Below are 20,212 nucleotides of genomic sequence, written 5' to 3' on the forward strand. Positions count from 1 at the left end.
CAGTATATCATTACTGCGGTGCGTTATGACCGCCAGGTACTCTAACCGGTTGTAATCCTATATATATATATATATGTGCTTATACCACCGCTTGATCACGGTGTACTCACCTAGTTGTGCTTGCGGGGGGTGGAGGTCTTATATATATGGTGTTATAGCTGGCCGGGCGCTCCGAATACATACATACATATATATATATATATATATATATATATATATATATATATATATATATATGTCGTACCTAGTAGCCAGAACGCACTTCTCGGCCTACTATGCAAGGCCCGATTTGCCTAATAAGCCAAGTTTTCATGAACTAATTGTTTTTCGACGACCTAACCTACCTAACCTAACCTAACCTAACTTTTTCGGCTACCTAACCTAACCTAACCTATAAAGATAGGCTAGGTTAGGTTAGGTAGGGTTGGTTAGGTTCGGCCATATATCTACGTTAATTTTAACTCCAATAAAAAAAAATTGACCTCATACACAATGAAATGGGTAACTTTATCATTTCATCAGAAAAAAATTAGAGAAAATATATTAATTCAGGAAAACTTGGCTTATTAGGCAAATCGGGCCTTGCATAGTAGGCTGACAAGTGCGTTCTGGCTACTAGGTACGACATATATATATATATATATATATATATATATATATATATATATATATATATATATATATATATATATATATATATGTATTCGGTAAACATATATATATATAAACATATATATATATATATATATATATATATATATATATATATATATATATATATATATATATATATATATATATATATATATATATATATCGCTGTCGGACAATGTTTGCCTGAGTCTGGACTTGTCATACCTGGTTGATGGGGTTCTGGGAGTTCTTCTACTCCCCAAGCCCGGCCCGAGGCCAGGCTTGACTTGACTTGGTCCACCCGGCTGCTGCTTGGAGCGGTCCGCAGGCCCACATACCCACCACAGCCTGGTTCATCCGGCTGTTATAGCTTGAAATATGCTGGGCTTGTGTTATCTACTAAGAAGCCGTTTATTTTGTAATTTTTTTTTTTTGAGGTGGAGGGGTATTAAGAATGTGTCATGTGTGTGGTACTAAGGAACCATTTTGTTTTGTTTTTTGCAACTTGTTCTGTCAAATAATGCATCGAATTTTGACGTAAAAATCCCCACTGGACAACATATAATTACGTTAGGTTAGGTTACATTAAGTTAGGTTAGGTTAGGTTGAGTTAGGTTAGGTTAGGTTATGTTAGGTTACATTGGGTTAGGTTAGGTTGGGTTAGGTTAGATTAAGTTAGGTTAGGTTACATTGGGTTAGGTTAGCTTAGGTTGGTTTAGGTTAGGTTAGGTTAGGTTACATTGGGTTAGGTTAGGTTGGGTTAGGTTAGGTTAGGTTAGGTTGGGTTAGGTTAGGTTGGGTTAGGTTAGGTTAGGTTACATTGGGTTACGTTAGGTTAGGTTGGGTTAGGTTAGGTTAGGTTGGGTTAGGTTAGGTTAGGTTACATTGGGTTACGTTAGGTTAGGTTAGGTTAGGTTAGGCGAGGGGGACAACAAAATTATGGGACATTTGAAGACGAGGCTTTCGCTCTGCTGGACACTAAGCACTAGGCACAGGGTGATGATAGCGTTGACGGGGCTATCGCTTGGAGTTTCCGCAGTGCAAGCCATGCAGCCCCACGTTCACTTGTTTCTGGCTCGCTGTATATACATTTACATACAGCGAGGATATGGACCGCAAGGCAGAGGGTTAATGCAATATGTGGGTGCTGCGAATCCGGACATGTGAATATTACACATATGAGAACCGCAAAAAAAAAAGGAAATCCCCTGCATGGGGAGCAAGCACGGCTTTGTGGCGAGCTTAATCGCTGAGTATTGTTGGCGTTTTCAACAAAACTATAACTCACATGTCAACAATGAAGGGCTGTCTCTGCAGGATTGTTTGTTGGCTTTTAATAGGGAGTGTGAGTGAGTGAGTGAGCTCTCAGGGTATCCCCTTCTGCGATGCATTTTGTAAAGCTTGGTTAAAGATTCCCCCACAATTTATAAAAACAGATTTGAAGAGAGTCCCCACTGAGTCACTTAAATTGCCTGCTAGAATTTAATTGAACCGATCATCTGGTGTAGGGGGGATGAAGACAAGAAGACTGGAACAGCAATCTGAGTGGCAATGCGGACACCAAGGCCACGGAGTCTGACTGGAATAAGGGCGTCTTTCCACTGAAAGTAATTTAGAGGAAGGTAGACAAGTTTTTCTAACATGGTCTTCAGATGAATGTGACATGCTTCAAGCTTTGTCCTGTTGTAAGATAGCGTACACCTCATACAGTAGCCTTGGAATGAGTTGGCATCAGAGCATCGATGTCGCTAATTCTGTCGTCCTATAAGGTATTAGAAGAGCTCCGAGGAGAGTGCTGTCAGCAGGCCTGTTTATATGGACTCTATGAAAGATATATATATATATATATATATATATATATATATATATATATATATATATATATATATATATATATATATATATATATATATATATATATATATATATTAGTATATTTTGGTAGCAGTCTTTCCTGTAGACATATTTTATTAAATATGACCGAAAAAGTAAGATTAATAATTCTAACACGAATTTTCTCAATCTTTCGTACATTATGCTTCACTATTGGAGGTAAATCAAAAATCACTTCTCCAAAATTCATTTTTATTTCTAGTCTGACGCGACACGGGCGCGTTTCGTAAAACTTATTACATTTTCAAAGACTTCACAAATACACAACTGATTAGAACTTGCGTTTCCCTGGTTTTATATCTACATTTGAGTGAGGTGGGAAGGGTGATGTGGCATTACATTTGAGTAAGGTGGGAAGGATGATGTGGCATTAGAGGATATTAATAGGGTATTAAAAGTATCAACACAAGACAGAACACGAAACAATGGATATTGAATAGAAGTGTTTGTAGAAAGCCTATTGGTCCATATTTCTTGATGCTTCTATATTGGAGCGGAGTCTTGAGGTGGGTAGAATATAGTTGTGCAATAATTGGCTGTTGATTGCTGGTGTTGACTTCTTGATGTGTAGTGCCTCGCAAACGTCGAGCCGCCTGCTATCGCTGTATCTATCGATGATTTCTGTGTTGTTTACTAGGATTTCTCTGGCGATGGTTTGGTTATGGGAAGAGATTATATGTTCCTTAATGGAGCCCTGTTGTTTATGCATCGTTAAACGCCTAGAAAGAGATGTTGTTGTCTTGCCTATATACTGGGTTTTTTGGAGCTTACAGTCCCCAAGTGGGCATTTGAAGGCATAGACGACGTTAGTCTCTTTTAAAGCGTTCTGTTTCGTGTCTGGAGAGTTTCTCATGAGTAGGCTGGCCGTTTTTCTGGTTTTATAGTAAATCGTCAGTTGTATCCTCTGATTTTTGTCTGTAGGGATAACGTTTCTATTAACAATATCTTTCAGGACCCTTTCCTCTGTTTTATGAGCTGTGGAAAAGAAGTTCCTGTAAAATAGTCTAATAGGGGGTATAGGTGTTGTGTTAGTTGTCTCTTCGGAGGTTGCATGGCTTTTCACTTTCCTTCTTATGATGTCTTCGATGAAACCATTGGAGAAGCCGTTATTGACTAGAACCTGCCTTACCCCCACAATAAATTTTTTATAAATTCTGTTGGACGACATATTCGACCTCGAGACACAAAAGAAGGTCACTACCAAAGATACCTTACAAGCAGAACTTATTGCAGAAGGAGGAAAGAATCGAGGCAACTACAGAAGCACCATACTGTCCCCCGAGCTTAGAGCGGCAGCTAAAAGCCTTCGTGAGAACAAGGAGATAGTTGTCAGGAGAGGTGACAAGTCGCCAATATATGTCATTCTTAAAAAAGACGAATATCTGGCGAAAATGAACATCATACTCTCTGACCAAACTAAGTTCCAAAGGGTAACGAAGGACACTACAGCCGAATTAAAAGCAAAGGTCAACAAACTGATCGAAACTGTGAACGCCAAGAAATCCGGACTCCACCTGCCAAAGATCATTGGGGAATATAAACCTGGATATGCGTATGGAAATGTCAAGACGCACAAGCCTGGAAACCCACTTCGGCCAATCATTAGCCAGATACCCACACCCACGTACAGATTGGCGAAGCGACTCAACGGCCTGCTGACTCCTTATGTTCCTTGCGCCTTCAGCCTGAAGTCTCCAAAGGAATTTGTGGACTTACTGCGGGGCGCACGGGCCACAGGGATAAGAGCCTCGTTGGACGTAGAATCGCTGTTTACCAATGTACCTGTGGACGAGACAATCGGAATGATAGCCGACAGAGTGTATCGTGATCCAGCCTGTACTCCTCTTGACATGCCAGAAAGCATTCTGAGGAAACTACTCCAAGCTTGTACTAAAGAGGCACCCTTCTTGAGCCCGGATGGGCACATGTATAAGCAAGTAGATGGGGTCGCTATGGGTTCTCCCCTAGGTGTCCTGTTTGCAAACTTCTACATGGGTACCATCGAGCAAAAAGTCTTAGTCGACATGAACTTGAAACCGGCCATATACTGCAGGTATGTTGACGACATTTTTACACAGGTACCTGATGTTAGACATCTGCAGGAGCTGAAGGAGGCATTTGAGCAGAGTTCCGTGCTGCGTTTCACTTACGAGACGGAAAAGGATGGGAAGCTGCCTTTTCTAGATGTAACAGTCATGGAAAAGGGCGGAGGTTTCCACACTGCAGTCTACACAAAGGAAACAAACATAGGAATGTGCCTAAATGCCAACAGCGACTGCCCTGACAGGTACAAGAGGAGTGTTGTTAACGCATACGTCGACCGTGCTCTCAGCCACAGCTCAGAATGGAAGCAAGTCGACGAAGAACTCTGTAGGGTAAGGCAGGTTCTAGTCAATAACGGCTTCTCCAATGGTTTCATCGAAGACATCATAAGAAGGAAAGTGAAAAGCCATGCAACCTCCGAAGAGACAACTAACACAACACCTATACCCCCTATTAGACTATTTTACAGGAACTTCTTTTCCACAGCTCATAAAACAGAGGAAAGGGTCCTGAAAGATATTGTTAATAGAAACGTTATCCCTACAGACAAAAATCAGAGGATACAACTGACGATTTACTATAAAACCAGAAAAACGGCCAGCCTACTCATGAGAAACTCTCCAGACACGAAACAGAACGCTTTAAAAGAGACTAACGTCGTCTATGCCTTCAAATGCCCACTTGGGGACTGTAAGCTCCAAAAAACCCAGTATATAGGCAAGACAACAACATCTCTTTCTAGGCGTTTAACGATGCATAAACAACAGGGCTCCATTAAGGAACATATAATCTCTTCCCATAACCAAACCATCGCCAGAGAAATCCTAGTAAACAACACAGAAATCATCGATAGATACAGCGATAGCAGGCGGCTCGACGTTTGCGAGGCACTACACATCAAGAAGTCAACACCAGCAATCAACAGCCAATTATTGCACAACTATATTCTACCCACCTCAAGACTCCGCTCCAATATAGAAGCATCAAGAAATATGGACCAATAGGCTTTCTACAAACACTTCTATTCAATATCCATTGTTTCGTGTTCTGTCTTGTGTTGATACTTTTAATACCCTATTAATATCCTCTAATGCCACATCATCCTTCCCACCTTACTCAAATGTAATGCCACATCACCCTTCCCACCTCACTCAAATGTAGATATAAAACCAGGGAAACGCAAGTTCTAATCAGTTGTGTATTTGTGAAGTCTTTGAAAATGTAATAAGTTTTACGAAACGCGCCCGTGTCGCGTCAGACTAGAAATAAAAATGAATTTTGGAGAAGTGATTTTTGATTTACCTCCAATAGTGAAGCATAATGTACGAAAGATTGAGAAAATTCGTGTTAGAATTATTAATCTTACTTTTTCGGTCATATTTAATAAAATATATATATATATATATATATTCATAATAATTATAGAAAGCAGTAAATACTCCAGGCACTATCAGCATGCAGCAGTAGCAGTAGAGACAGGGCCCCTGTCATAACCTGTCCCCAGCAACTCCTCTCCACCGTCTGTACAACTGACAAGAGCTGTGATCAACCTGCCGATAACTGTCTACTACAGATGGTGTGTGGCTCAGACGGGGACACTGTTTTATTGTTTTATGAATGAAGACGTGTGTGTGTGTGTGTGTGTGTGTGTGTGTTGGAGACGCTCTATGTAAAAGGAGGTTTAATAAATACAAATAAAACGATTGCTACTTTTTCAATAAAATCCACACACACACACACACATATATATATATATATATATATATATATATATATATATATATATATATATATATATATATATATATATGCGAACAAGCCTGAATGGTCCCCAGGACATATGCAACTGAAAACTCACACCCCAGAAGTGACTCGAACCCATACTCCCAGAAGCAACGCATCTGGTATGTACAAGACGCCTTAATCCACTTGACCATCACGACCGGACAAAAACGACCGGTTTTGTCCGGTCGTGATGGTCAAGTGGATTAAGGCGTCTTGTACATACCAGATGCGTTGCTTCTGGGAGTATGGGTTCGAGTCACTTCTGGGGTGTGAGTTTTCAGTTATATATATATATATATATATATATATATATATATATATATATATATATATATATATATATATTTAACTGATACTACTTCTAGAACATTAAAAATTACTGTTATTTCTACTATTAAACTATAGATAACTGTTGCTTTTACTAGGGAAAACAAATATAACACGTAATAACTGCTACTTGCACTACAACAAATCAATATCTTCCACTAACACTCATATATGACGGCAACTTCTATTTAATAAACCCAAAAATGACTAGTACTTCCACTAGAAAACACTAAAAGCCTAGAACTTCTATTAGTCAAAAATACAAAATTGCAAAAATAGGCAACGAAATAGAAAATATATAATTGGCTCCCAATTTTGAATAAAAATCTATTAAGGTGTTAGAAAACAATGCCAGGACGTGACTATAGGGCTCAGAAAATTTATATTATTAATTTATGAGGATTTTCCAGCTCCTTTTTATTAATCTGATTTGAAGAATTAGTGTTAAACCTCTTTTATGAAACGCTAGAAGACTGATTTCTGGTATTATTCTAGTATGGCAGCCTGGAACGCCAATCCGGAACAGTAACAGCACCCTGGAACAGTCTGAAGCCTTAACATAGCCGTCATGAAGGTCAGCCTGGAACAGTCTTAAGCCTTAACATAGCCGTCATGAAGGTCAGCCTGGAACAGTCTTAAGCCTTAACATAGCAGTCATGAAGGTCAGCCTGGAACAGTCTTAAGCCTTAACATAGCCGTCATGAAGGTCAGCCTGGAACAGTCTTAAGCCTTAACATAGCAGTCATGAAGGTCAGCCTGGAACAGTCTTAAGCCTTAACATAGCAGTCATGAAGGTCAGCCTGGAACATGAACCTAACAGGCGATGAATCACAATAACGTGGCTAAAGTATGTTGACCAGACCACACACTAGAAGGTGAAGGGACGACGACGTTTCGGTCCGTCCTGGACCATTCTCAAGTCGATTGTGAGAACGACAAGCGACTTGAGAATGGTCCAGGACGGACCGAAACGTCGTCGTCCCTTCACCTTCTAGTGTGTGGTCTGGTCAACAATGAACCTAACAGGCTGGTAGATCCAGCTTAAGCATTAACAGTGCAATCCTAACCTTCCCTTAACGAAAAAATAGCGAACCGGGAAGAGATGAGGGATATTCATCCACGTGTTCATCCACGTGTTCATCCATATTCATCCAATATTCATCCTTAAGCATATCATCGTTGTTATCAAGAGGACGCTGGCTACATGCTGAAGTATATTGGCCTAGCTTGCTTTCCAAGATGCTTGGCATATCTCTCAAGGTAAATCTAATATATATGTCATCTGATATACTGATTGGTCACATTTTTGGGTCATGGGAAGCGTTGACATGGAGCTTCTATCCTCGGGCCAGGATTCAACAATTATATTTTCGTGTCTCCTTACGAAACCTGTACATCTTCCTTTAATCATTGGCGGCTTAGTCCGTATTTATGAAACAGTTTACGATTTTTATAACTCACAACCCACGGTTAAAATTGTTATTAACAACCTCGTACAGCGCTTCGGAGCTCAGCAACTGTTTATTAAATATAAACAAAGCCGCCGTGATTTAAGGAAAGATGTACAGGTTTCGTAAGGTGGTTGTGGCAATGCTTACAGGAGCCTTGTTCTGGGTATCCTGACGCCTTTACCGCTCATTAAACTAGCAATATATATATAGTCTTGCAATTTAATATGATTTGCGACAAACTGTTGCAATAGTCGAATATGTCTGTGCAACTTTCACAGCTGGTGATGGGGTCCGCCACCCCCCAGACCGCCTCACCACCTGCCCCGGTGCAGCTGGTGATGGGGTCCGCCCCCCCCCCAGACCGCCTCACCACCTGCCCCGGTGCAGCTGGTGATGGGGTCCGCCCCCCCCCCAGACCGCCTCACCACCTGCCCCGGTGCAGCTGGTGATGGGGTCCGCCCCCCCCCCCCCAGACCGCCTCACCACCTGCCCCGGTGCAGCTGGTGATGGGGTCCGCCCCCCCCCCCCAGACCGCCTCACCACCTGCCCCGGTGCAGCTGGTGATGGGGTCCGCCCCCCCCCCCCCAGACCGCCTCACCACCTGCCCCGGTGCAGCTGGTGATGGGGTCCGCCCCCCCCCCCCCAGACCGCCTCACCACCTGCCCCGGTGCAGCTGGTGATGGGGTCCGCCCCCCCCCCCCCCCAGACCGCGGCGCCACCTGCCCCGTCATCACGCGGGATGATGAGTCGTCAAGCTCCGACTTTGACCAATTCATCTCATTTATTTATATTTTATTCATCTCATCATCCTCTGTTAATTTGGTCTCGTTACCTGCGATGTTTTCACCATTTCTCCTCGTAAGTACACTTGGGCTGGACGGTATAGCGCGACGGTCTGGCCTTCATGCAGGTCGGCGTTCAATCCCCCGACCGTCTACAAGGGGTTGGGCACCATTCCTTCCCTCCTTCCCACCCTAAATCCTTATCCTGACCCCTTCCCAGTGCTATATAGTCGTAATGGCTTGGTGCTTTCCCCTCCCTGATAGTTCCCTTCTCTTTTCAGATCCATTTCGGATGAAGAGAGCGAATGGGCACCCCGCCCTCGTATCAACCAACCACTTACCTTCAGGCTATGCTCGTCCAAGCTGTGGCCAGTCTAAGTGTCACCGCTTGGGCAACCACAGCCTGAGGACAGGTGGTAATATTCTCCATATTAACGAGTGTATAACCTATTAAGCACCGACCAGCAGGGTATCCTACACTAATGTAGGGGCTCGAGACTCCTCGAGGCCCCACTATAGCCCTTATTAGAGCCCCCACTAGAGACCCCCACTAGAGACCCATAGAACCCCCACTAGAGACCCCTACTAGAAGCCCATAGAACCCCCACTAGAGACCCATAGAACCCCCACTAGAGACCCCCACTAGAAGCCCATAGAACCCCCACTAGAGACCCATAGAACCCCCACTAGAGACCCACAGAGCCCCCACTAGAGCCCCTATTAGATCCACCACTAGAGACCCATGGAACCCCCACTAGAGACCCCATAGAGCACCCACTAGAGACCCATAGAGCCCCCACTAGAGCCCCTATTAAAGCCATCACTAGAGACCCTAGAGCCCCCTCCCCCCACTAGAGCCCCTATTAGAGCCATCAATAGAGACCCTAGAGCCCCCCCCCCCCACTAGAGCCACCACCAGCCCCAGAGGCCAGGTACGCCGTAGTTGTGATGCCTGGCAGAGACAAGAATTATGCTAATAGAGTACTATAGCCCAGAGTAGCTGAGTATGGCACTGTTTTGGCTCCAGATCACCCCCCCCCCCTCCCCTTGCCACACCTCCCCACCACTATGCTTGACCCCCCTCCCCCTCCCCCCCTCAGTCTATCAACCATACCTACCTACTACTATCCCTTTTTCAATAACCATTCACCAACCACAACGATAGTCATCCTTCCCTTCCTCCCCTCCCCCCACCCCCCCCCCCCACCCCCCCATTCCTCCCCATTCACCAGCAATTCCTTTAACAGTAATCCAATAGAGGAAGAACACTCTTGCAACAGCAACCCCCTTCAACAACAACCCCACTTTAACAGGAGGTTGAATGGGGGGGTTGAATTCCATTGAATGGGGTTGAATTGCAACTTGCAATTGAGAAGAGCTCAGGACCAGACGATGGCTTCGATAAGGTCGCTATAAGGAACACAAAGGTTAGGTTACAGCGACCACCTAAAGGATTATGTTAACTAAATCACCACAGATCCAAGCATGCAGAGTGCCGGGATTCGCGAAGAGTTGGAAATATTGTCACATGTAAAATGGCATTATTACACCACGGGAGGATGAGAGGACTTCTCACCTAATGCCACTGTTCACCTAGCTGTTAAATACGATGTTTATCACTCAAGTATATCCCCGGTTTAAGACTATTAAACACTCGGGTTTATTTTAGTAGTCAGAGCATCGACAGTGGCAGGTGGATATAGTGCCCATTATGGGGGGACATAATGGTCATTATATATGTATATGTGTGTGTGTGTGGTCTAAAGTAATGGGGGCAATATCGAGACGCTAATGGCACTCAAGACTAATGGGGCAGACGGCCTGAGACGCATCAAAATAACACACAAGAGCCTGTCCTCTCACTTAACACGTCGCGTTTCTTGCGTATTCGACCAATGCGTCAACAATGAGACGCATTACTGCAAATTAAATAAACCCGTAATATTCACGTTTCCCGGACATCTGCCTCGATAGGTTAGGTTAGGTTAAGTTAGGTTAGGTTAGGTTAGGTTAAGTTAGGTTACGTTAGGCTAGGATAAGTTAGGTTAGGTTAGGCTAGGCTAGGTTAGGCTAGGTTAGGTTAGGTTAAGTTAGGTTAGGTTAGGTTAGGCTAGGATAAGTTAGGTTAGGTTAGGTTAAGTTAGGTTAGGCTAGGATAAGTTAGGTTAGGTTAGGCTAGGTTAGGTTAGGCTAGGCTAGGTTAAGTTAGGTTAGGCTAGGATAAGTTAGGTTAGGTTAGGCTAGGTTAGGCTAGGCTAGGTTAGGTTAAGTTAGGTTAGGTTAGGTTAGGCTAGGATAAGTTAGGTTAGGTTAGGCTAGGTTAGGTTAAGCTAGGCTAGGTTAGGCTAGGTTAGGTTAGGTTAGGTTAAGTTAGGTTAGGTTAGGTTAGGTTAGGCTAGGATAAGTTAGGTTAGGTTAGGCTAGGTTAGGTTAGGCTAGGCTAGGTTAGGTTAGGCTAGGTTAAGTTAGGTTAGGCTAGGTTAGGTTAGGCTAGGTTAGGCTAGGTTAGGATAGGTTAGAATAGGTTAGGCTTGGTTAGGTTAGGTTATGCTAAGCTAGATTAGGCTAGGTTAGGTTAGTTTAGGCCAGGTTAGGTTAGGTTAGGTTAGGTTAAGTTGTCCGGGTTGGCACTCCTCTAGGTAAGTGGTACTTGAAATATGCTCGTTGATTGGTCAGTCAGTAAAGCCCAACACCAAACTATCTATAAACACCACTTCACAAACAACCCTTGACCTGAAGGTGGAGGCTAGGCTACCCTGGCTCCCAATCCCCCGCAATCCCCCCCCCCCCCCTTGATCACAGCATGTTGTTGTTGTTGTTTAAGAATCGCTACCCGGAACAAAAAGTTCCAAGCAGCACGGGCTATGGTGAGCCCGTAGTTATTAGACACAACAGTCGGTCACAACTACCCGTCCAAGTGGGTCGTGTCTTGAGATTTGAGTGTATATAGTGACGGGAAGGATCTGGAGGGCGTTCTAAGTGTTTCATAGTGATAACTGACACAATCAAGAATTACATGCTCTATTGGCTCTATATGAATGCTTGCACTCGAGAAGGAACCATTCGTGTGTGTGTGTGTGTGTGTGTTTGTGTGTGTGTGTTTGTGTGTGTGTGTGTGTGAGTGTACTCACCTAGTTGTACTCACCTAATTGTGCTTGCGGGGGTTTAGCTTTGGCTCTTTGGTCCCGCCTCTCAACCGTCAATCAACTGGTGTACAGATTCCTGAGCCTATTGGGCTCTATCATATCTACACTTGAAACTGTGTATGGAGTCAGCCTCCACCACATCTCTTCCTAATAATCTCACACTCAGTGTGTGAGTGTGTGTGAGTGTGTGTGTGTGTGTGTGTGTGTGTGTGTGTGTGTGTGTGTGTGTGTGTGTGTGTGTGTGTGTGTGTATGTCTGTGTGTGTGTGTGTTTTGAGAGTGCGTATTGTGGATAGTGATCGTGCCCTTGCGTGAGACGCTGGGTAGTTTATTGCGTGCGTAGATAAGACCGCGGTACGTAGTTATTATTGTGTGCGTAGATAAGACCTGCTCGCAGCCATCATCACGTGCAATGAACAAGACCTGCACGTAACAGTCGCTACGTGCATCATCACGTGCAATGAACAAGACCTGCACGTAACAGTCGCTACGTGCATCATCACGTGCAATGAACAAGACCTGCACGTAACAGTCGCTACGTGCATCATCACGTGCAATGAACAAGACCTGCACGTAACAGTCGCTACGTGCATCATCACGTGCAATGAACAAGACCTGCACGTAACAGTCGCTACGTGCACCACATCATCCGGACCACAACCAAGAAAAATGGGTAAGTTTTTTATATTTTTTTCCCCTAAATTTCGAATTTTACATTTTTTTTATTTTTTATTTTTAATATTGTTTGTGTATTTAGAACTCTGTCAGCGAGATGATGGTCGGAAAGCTTGGCTTTAAAGCAAATACTCGACTCTATAAGCACGACTAGGTGACTACCACACACACACACACACACACACACACACACACACACACACACACACACACACACACACACACACACACACACACACACACACACACACACACACACACACACAATCCTGGAGTATGCAGCCCCAGCATGGAGTCCATATCTAGTCAAGGATAAGACTAAACTGGAAAAGGTTCAAAGGTTTGCCACCAGACTAGTACCCGAGCTGAGGGGTATGAGCTACGAGGAGAGACTACGGGAATTAAACCTCACTTCGCTGGAAGACAGAAGAGTTAGGGGGGACATGATCACCACATTCAAGATTCTGAAGGGGATTGATAGGGTAGATAAAGACAGTCTATTTAACACAAGGGGAACACGCACAAGGGGACACAGGTGGAAACTGAGTGCCCAAATGAGCCACAGAGATATTAGAAAGAACTTTTTTAGTGTCAGAGTGGTTGACAAATGGAATGCATTAGGGGGTGATGTGGTGGAGGCTGGCTCCATACACAGTTTCAAGTGTAGATATGACAGAGCCCGATAGGCTCAGGAATCTGTACACCTGTTGATTGACGGTTGAGAGGCGGGACCAAAGAGCCAGAGCTCAACCCCCGCAAACACAACTAGGTGAGTACACACACACACACACACACACACACACACACACACACACACACACACACACACACACACACACACACACACACACACACACACACACACACACACTCACACACACACACACACACACACACACACACACACACACACACACACACACACACACACACACACACACACACAACTCTCTGGAATCATAACGAATGCAGTGTTTCCCCAGGAGTACACAATAATAAGGAAAGAGAGGGAAGGTAGGGGAGGAGGAGGAGTGGCCCTACTCATGAGAAAGGAATGGAGTTTTAAGGAGATGGCTATCCTGGGCTGTGAGGGTTTCAGAGACTACATAGCAGGCACCATGACAATGGGAGGACCAAGGATAGTAGTAGCAGTAATATATAATCCTCCACCAAATGACAGAAGACCCAGTCAAGAGTACGAAAGCAACAACATGGCAGTTAACACTATAATTGAGAGAGCAGCCTCTTCTGCCTGTAGAAATAGATCCCACCTGCTCATCATGGGGACTTCAATCACGGCAGGATTGATTGGGAGAACAAGGAACCGCATGGAGGCGAGGATACGTGGAGAGCCAAACTACTGGAGGTGGCGACTAGAAACTTCTTAACCCAGCATGTCAGTGAACCCACAAGGATGAGAGGAAATGACGAACCAGCGAGACTCGACCTGGTTTTCACCCTGAACGACTCTGACATAAGAGAAATCAGTTTTGAGGACCCAGTAGGAATGAGCGACCACAGTGTATTGGTGTTTGAGTACCTGATTGAAGAAGGGTTATTGAACTCGAGGAGGGATACCGAAACCAAAAGGTTAGCATACCGAAAGGGAAACTATGAGGAGATAAGAAAATGCCTAGCAGATATAGCATGGGAAAAAGAGCTCAGGGAAAAGACGGCCCAAGATATGATGGAATACATCACGCAAAAATGCAAGGATGCAGCAAACAAGTTTGTCCCAGTCCAAAAGGAAAACAGTGAAATGAAGATGAGAAACCCATGGTTTAATCAGAGATGTAGGCTAGCTAAGCAGCAAAGTAAAAGGGCATGGAGAAACTATAGGAATAACAGGACACTGGAGAGCAGAGAAAGATACCAGAATGCCAGGAATGAATATGTTAGGATGAGAAGAGAAGCAGAAAGACAATACGAAAATCACATCGCAAGCAAGGCAAAGACTCAGCCTAAATTGATGCATAGCTACATCAGGAGAAAAACAACAGTAAAGGAACAGGTTATGAAATTAAGGTTAGGGGCAGAAGGATTCACTACAAACGACAAGGAAGTGTGTGAGGAACTGAATAAGAAATTCCAAGAGGTCTTCACATTAGAGCAAGGAGAAATCCCAGAGATAAGAGAGGGAATAGCTAACCAGGAACCACTGGAAGAGTTTGAGATTACCAGCGGGGAAGTAAGGAAGTGTTTACTAGAATTGGATGTGACAAAGGCTATAGGCCCAGATGGAATCTCCCCTTGGATACTAAAGGAAGGAGCAGAAGAACTGTGCCTCCCGCTCTCCATGATGTATAACAAATCACTGGCAACAGGGGAACTGCCAGAAATTTGGAAAGCAGCTAACGAAGTCCCGATATACAAGAAAGGGGATAGACAGGAGGCACTGAATTACAGGCCGGTGTCCCTAACCTGCATACCATGCAAGATGATGGAGAAGATTGTGCGAAGAAAGCTAGTGGAGCACCTGGAGCGAAAGAACTTTGTAACACAGCATCAACATGGATTCAGGGATGGCAGGTCCTGCCTCACAGGGTTACTTGAATTCTACGACCAGGCAACAAAAATCAGGCAAGAAAGAGAAGGGTGGGCAGACTGCATATTTTTGGATTGTCAGAAAGCCTTTGACACAGTGCCACACAAGAGGCTAGTGAAAAAACTGGAGATGCAGGCTGGAGTGAAAGGGAAGGTACTCCGTTGGATACAGGAGTACCTAAGTAACAGGAGACAACGAGTCAGTGTGAGGGGTGAGGTTTCAGATTGGCGAGACGTTACGAGTGGAGTACCGCAGGGGTCAGTCCTTGGACCTATACTGTTTCTGATATATGTAAATGATCTACCAGAGGGTATAGAATCGTTTCTCTCAATGTTTGCCGATGATGCAAAAATTATGAGGAGGATTGAAACTGAGGACGATAGTAGGAGGCTACAAGATGACCTAGACAGACTGAGTGAATGGTCCAACAAATGGCTGTTGAAGTTCAACCCGAGTAAATGCAAAGTAATGAAACTAGGTGGTGGAAATAGGAGGCCAAACACAGGATACAGAATAGGAGATGAAGTACTTAATGAAACGAACAGAGAGAAAGATCTAGGAGTTGACATCACACCAAACCTGTCTCCTGAAGCCCACATAAAAAGAATAACGTCTGCGGCATATGCGAGGCTGGCTAACATCAGAACAGCGTTCAGGAACCTGTGTAAGGAATCATTCAGAATCTTGTACACCACATATGTAAGACCAATCCTAGAGTATGCGGCCCCAGCATGGAGCCCGTACCTTGTCAAGCACAAGACGAAGCTGGAAAAAGTCCAAAGGTATGCCACTAGACTAGTCCCAGAACTAAGAGGCATGAGTTACGAGGAAGGGCTGCGGGAAATGCACCTTACGACACTGGAAGACAGAAGAGTAAGGGGAGACATGATCACAACCTACAAAATCCTCAGAAGAATCGACCGGGTAAACAAGGATAAACTATTCAACACTGGTGGGACGCGAACAAGGGGACACAGGTGGAAACTGAGTACCCACATGAGCCACAGAGACGTTAGAAGGAACTTTTTCAGTGTCAGAGTAGTTTACGGATGGAATGCATTAGGCAGTGATGTGGTGGAGGCGGACTCCATACACAGTTTTAAATGTAGATATGATAGAGCCCAGTAGGCTCAGGAATCTGTACATCAGTTGATTGACGGTTGAGAGGCGGGACCAAAGAGCCAAAGCTCAACCCCCGCAAGCACAAATAGGTGAGTACAAATAGGTGAGTACACACACACACACACACACACACACACACACACACACACACACACACACACACACACACTCCTGCTCTATTAATTCTATGAAAGGCCCTAGAAAGAAGGAAAGAACCGCACCCAGGTGCGGGCAGGCGCCTGACAGCTGGGTGGACAGCGCTTCGGATTCGTAGTTCTGAGGTTCCGGGTTCGATCCCCGTTGGAGGCGGAGACAAATGGGCAAAATGTTTCTTTCATCCTAATGCCCCTGTTACCTAGTAGTAAATAGGTACCTGGGAGTTAGTCAGCTGCTACGGGCTGCTTCCTGGGGGTGTGTAACAAAAAGGAGGCTTGGTCGAGGACCGGGCCGCGGGGACGCTAAGCCCCGAAATCATCTCAAGATAACCTCAAGAGGAAGTATAGCACATATATATGGATTGAATTAGGCCTAGATGAAGTACAGTAGACCTAGGACCGCTTTGGTTGTGTAGTCACAGTTCCATTTGGATTATTCCAATGTTCAGTTACGAAACCTCTACATCTCTCCTCAATCATGAAGGCTTAGTCTGTAATCATTAAGCAGTTTACGAGTTTGGTAACGTCACAACTCAAGGTTATTATTGTTATAAACAACCTCGTATAGCGCTTCGGAGCTCGTAAACTATTTAATACATGTCAACATAGCCGCCGTGATGGAGGCAAGATGTACAGGTTTCGTAAGTGGACGCGAAAGATGTATAGGTTCCGCAAGTGGACCCGTAAGATGTGTAGACTTCGTAAGTGGACACTTAAATTCTTGATGAATCCCGACCCGTTTCCTCATTGTTCTTTTACCCTGTGAGTAAGTCTGAGAGGGTCGACCCATACCCTCATACGGAGAGACATCACGCAGCCTCCGCGTCCATAGTGAGAATGACTACAGATGACGCGGGTTCCGGCCTCTTATATCTCGGCGTTCAACCTGTCCTCTCAACTTATACGTCGCTTTCTTAACGGAATCCACTTAAAATCTGGTAAAAATGTTACGCATTAGTAAAACCTAAAACACAACAAAACTGACGTTTTATATGTCTGTAGGGGTTTAGGAAGCTCTAAGGAATGCTAACAGGAGTCAGAAGTCGTCTGCTCCTGTACCCACCTGTGTAAAACTAGTAGGGTAAGGCTTACCTTCCTCTCCTATTGGTTGCCCCTCCCCATGCCTGGCCTTCCCCTAGGCCGCTCCCGTCTTCCCTTACCTATGGGGGGGGGGGAGGTTGTCAGGATTCAATGGCCTGTGTTTCTGGGACTCTGTGAAAAGAACACGCCACCTGCCACCTGCCTCTGTTCTCTTTGTTCAGGTTGGTCTTTATGTTCTCCAAAGGCGATCCAGTGGTAGCTGGGAAGAACAGCGGCAGTCCTCCCTTTGCCCGCTATTGTTTCCGGCCTGTATACATATATATATATATATATATATATATATATATATATATATATATATATATATATATATATATGTGTGTGTGTGTGTGTGTGTGTGTGTGTGTGTGTGTGTGTGTGTGTGTGTGTGTGTGTGTGTGTGTGTGTGTGTGTGTGTGTGTGTGTGTGTGTGTGTGTGTGTGTGTGTATATAATGGTGCATTGTTATCAGTATGACTTTACACAGTATATATCTAAGCTTTGACTCGACATTAGAGCCACTGAGCAAGTTTCATTAATTGGCGTGCAGTCGTTGCTACCAACGTTACTGGGGGGGGGGGGGGAGAAGGAGCCCGGTGCTGGCAGGCGGCCGGGAGAGTTATTATTGATGCTGTAGTTATTAAATATTAAACTCATAAGTCATTTAATATTATATGTATTATCCCCACTACAGCGATGACTTGCGTTCTGGACTTGCAATGTGTTTGTGTGTGTATTTACTATTTGTGTCTGCAGAATCGAGCTATTAGCTCTTGGACCCGGCCTTTCTAACCAATTTATTTTTCCTCTATTACGCCTACTAAATATATATATTTCTCTACAACACACACACACATCCCCAGGAAGCAGCCCGTAGCAGCATGATTCCTTACACAGGTTCCTGATGGCTATTCTGATGTTAGCCAGCCTCGCATATGTCGCAGATGTTATTCTCTTTATGTGGGCTTCAAGAGACAGGTTTGGTGTGATATCAACTCATAGATCTTTCTCTCCGTCCGTTTCATTAAGTACTTCATCTCCTATTCTTTATCCTGTGTCTGGCCTCCTGTTTCCACCGCCTAGTTTCGTTACTTTGCATTTACTTGGGTTGAACTTCAACAGCCATTTGTTGGACCATTCACTCAGTCTGTCTAGGTCATCTTGTAGCCTCCTACTATCATCCTCTGTTTCAATCCTCCTCATAATTTTTGCATCATCAGCAAACATTGAGAGAAACAAGTTTATACCCTCTGGGAGATCATTTACATATATCAGAAACAGTATAGGTCCAAGGACTGAATCTTGTGGGACTTCTCTGGTGACATCTCGCCAATCTGAGACCTGGCCCCTCACAGTGACTCGCTGTCTTCTGTTGATTAGGTACTCCCTAATCCAATGAAGTACCTTCCCTTTCACTCCAGCCTGCATCTCCAGCTTTTTCACTAGCCTCTTGTGTGGAACTGTGTCAAAGGCTTTCTGGCAATCCAAAATATGCAGTCTATCCACCCCTCTCCATTTTGTCTGATTTGTGTTGCCTGGTCGTAGAATTCAATTAATCCTGTGAAGCAGGACTTGCTATCCCTGAACCCATGTATATGTTGTGATTCAAAGTTCTTCAGCTCCAGATGTTCCACTAGCTTTTTTCGCACAATCTTCTCCATCAGCTTACATGGTATGCAGGTTAGGGACACTGGCATGAAGTTCAGTGCCTTCTGTCTATCCCCCTTCTTGAATATCGGGAGTATATTAGCCGTCTTCCAAATTTTTGGCAGTTCACTTGTTGCCAGTGACTTGTTATACACCATGGAGAGTGGCAGGCACAGAGCTTCTGCTCCTTCCTTCAGTATCCATGGTGATATTCCATCCGGGCCGATAGCCTTTGTCACGGCCAACTCTAGCAGATGCTTCCTCACCTCCCCACTGATAACTACACACTCATCTAGTGGTGAGTGAGTACGCGTGTGCGCGCGTATCTAGTGGCGTGTGCACGCGTATCTAGTGGCGTGTGCGCGCGTATCTAGTGGCGTGTGCACGCGTATCTAGTGGGGTGTGTGCGTGTGCGCCCGTGGGCGTGCGTGCGTGTGCGCGCGCGTGTGCTCATGCATTACATCCCGCCTCACCAATGCTAATATTCTACTTAAGAAGCACGAGACCGGCTCCAGATAAGAATTTAAAGATGGGAAAAAGAAATCATGCGTGGCGATAACGGGTACACGATGGTACACACACACAGACACACACACACACACACACACACACACACACACACACACACACACACACACACACACACACACACACACACACACACACACACACACACACACACACACACACGACGGTACACGCATGGGTTCAGGGATGGCAAGTCCTGTCTCACACTAATTGAATTCTATGACCAGGCAACAAAAATCAGGCAAGAAAGAGAGGGGTGGGCAGACTGCATATTTTTGGATTGCCAGGAAGCCTTTGACACAGTACCACACAAGAGACTAGTGCACCAACTGGACATGCAGTCAGGAGGGAAATGGAAGGTACTCCATTGGACAAAGGAGTACCTAAGCAACAGAAGACACC

The sequence above is a fragment of the Procambarus clarkii genome, chromosome 43, assembly GCF_040958095.1.
Source record: "Procambarus clarkii isolate CNS0578487 chromosome 43, FALCON_Pclarkii_2.0, whole genome shotgun sequence".
NCBI lineage: Eukaryota > Metazoa > Arthropoda > Malacostraca > Decapoda > Cambaridae > Procambarus > Procambarus clarkii.